The sequence below is a fragment of the Euleptes europaea genome, chromosome 19, assembly GCF_029931775.1.
Source record: "Euleptes europaea isolate rEulEur1 chromosome 19, rEulEur1.hap1, whole genome shotgun sequence".
Lineage (NCBI taxonomy): Eukaryota > Metazoa > Chordata > Lepidosauria > Squamata > Sphaerodactylidae > Euleptes > Euleptes europaea.
This window is the reverse complement of record NC_079330.1, coordinates 22494375-22496752: the sequence shown is the minus strand read 5'-3', so window position 1 is coordinate 22496752 and position 2378 is coordinate 22494375. Positions and strand designations below refer to the sequence as shown.

Sequence of the window (2378 nt, the reverse complement as noted above, 5' to 3'; positions counted from 1 at the left end):
GGGGGATAAGTAAGGCAAAGAGCTTTCCGAACACTGAGACCCTCGTAAAAAGGGTTCAGTGCATACAATGTAAGGGCTCTGGGGGAAAGAAAGGGTAATTTATTGTCAAGAGGCAGTCGGTGGAAGAAATAAATGCATCTAAGTGTATATTCCTCCATGTTCAAAAAAAAGGAAGGAAGAAACACAGCAACAATACTAAACAGTGAGCATTCTCAAGGGGTTTTTGAAGGGGGAAAATGAATGGGAGGAGGAGGAGGAGGAGGAGGAGAAGAGTTGGTTTTTATATGCCGACTTTCTCTACCACTTAAGGGAGACTCAAACAGGCTTACAATCACCTTCCCTCTCCCAACAGACACCCTGTGAGATAGGTGGAGCTGAGAGAGCTGTGGCTAGCCCAAGGTCACCCAGCTGGCTTCATGTGTAGGAGTGGGGAAACAAATCCAGTTCACCGGATTAGCCTCCGCCGCTCATGTGGAGGAGAGGGGAATCAAACCCAGTTGTCCAGATCAGAGTCCACTGCTCCAGACCACCGCTCTTAACCACTACACCATGCTGGCTCTATGAAAGGGTATTACATAACTCAAACCAAATGGTAGAAAGAATAAAATTGCAGTGTTTTTTTTTAAAAAACACAGACATTAAGGTTGCTAACCCCTGCTCGGGCAACACATAGTTAAATTGTGAAACTCCCTGCCCCAGGATGTGGTGATGGCTCCCAATTTGGAAAGCTTTAAGAGGGGAGTGGACATGTTCATGGAGGAGAGGGGTGTTCATGGCTACTAGTAAAAATGGATACTAGTCATGATGCATACCTATTCTCTCCAGGATCAGAGGAGTGTGCCTATTATCTTAGGTGCTGTGGAACACAGGCAGGATAATGCTGCTGCAGTTGTTTTGCTTGTGGGCTTCCTTGAGGCACCTGGTTGGCTACTGTGTGAACAGACTGCTGGACTTGATGGACTTTGTTCTGATCCAGCATGGCCTTTTTTATGATCATATGTTCTTATGTTCTAATTCCTGGACATTTGGGGGTGGAGCCTAGGGAAGGCCACGTTTTGGGAGGGGAGGGATCTCAGCAGGGGTATAATGCCACAGAGTCCACCCTTCAAAATAGCTGTTTTCTCTAGGGAAACTGATCTCTGTCATCTCGAGATCTGATGCAATTCCAGGAGATCTCCAGGTGCCATCTGGAGGTTGGCAACTAACGACAGAATGCACAGCACACTTGCAAAGGGACTAGAGTTTGTACCGGTCCCCCAATGTTACTAAGCTTGTGAGCTTCAAAAATGACATGCTCGAGATTCAAACTTGAACACATGAAGCTGCCTTCTACTGAATCAGACCCTTGGTCCATCAAAGTCAGTATCATCTACTCAGACCGACAGCAGCTCTCCAGGGTCTCAGGCTGAGGTCTTTCACATCACCTACTTTCCTAGTCCCTTTAACTGGAGATGCCGGGGATTGAACCTGGGACTTTCTGCATCCCAAGCAGATGCTCTACCACTGAGCCACAGCCCTTCAACTTACCCTTCTCACAATACCCTTTTTCTCTTAAGTTGATCACCCTGTTCACTTGCACTGAACATTAGTGTGGAATTTAAAATGATCAGGATTTGGGGTATTTGGATCTTACACAGCTGGTAGCATTTTGTATTCTTTTACATAAACTCATAGTTCAATGAGATAATCGGAATATAAATAAATATAATATCATATGTAAACCAGTCCTCTCCTCTCTAAACCGTTGCATTGCAAATTGACCAATCTCCTAAATGCAATTTAGAAAGATATTTTTAACATCTTTCATAAATTTAGCTACAAATAGCTCATCAAAAAGGAGACTTATCATCCTCTAGACACACTGTGATATCTTTGTTGCCCATGACAATACACGTTAAGATAATTCCAGTATTTAACAAATGGCAACCAAATGTATACAAATTTTGAAACTGACCATGCTTTCACATCGGCATATATATATTTTATTCATAATCCATACACAGCAAACTTTATTCAACCACTGTGTCAATAGAGTGCTGTTTCCACTTCTGAATTAGAGTCATTCTAGCCACAATAACCAATTGTGGAAGCAGGATTCCCTGTTGCTTTCCCACTCTAGATGGGACTTCACCCAAAAGATAAATCCTTGGCACTAAGTCAAAGGCATGACATGGAATAATCTGGATGCATTTATCATCACATAGAAAGCCGTCCAGTGGCAGCTGTTGGAGAGCTAGCATGGTGTAGTGGTTAAGAGCAGTGGACTCTAATCTGGAGAACCGGGTTTGATTCCCCACTCCTCCACATGAGTGGTGTACTGTAATCTGGTGTACTGAACCAGGATGGTTTCCCCATTCCTATACATGAAGCTAGCTGGG

At 43.9% G+C, this 2378-nt stretch overlaps 1 non-coding gene across 1 annotated transcript; it reads right to left on the bottom strand.

Moving 5' to 3' along the window:
* Positions 1-1446: 1446 nt before the first annotated feature.
* On the bottom strand, positions 1447-1515 carry TRNAP-GGG (transfer RNA proline (anticodon GGG)). Its single transcript has one exon. It is a non-coding gene; the product is annotated as a tRNA-Pro (tRNA).
* Positions 1516-2378: the final 863 nt, after the last annotated feature.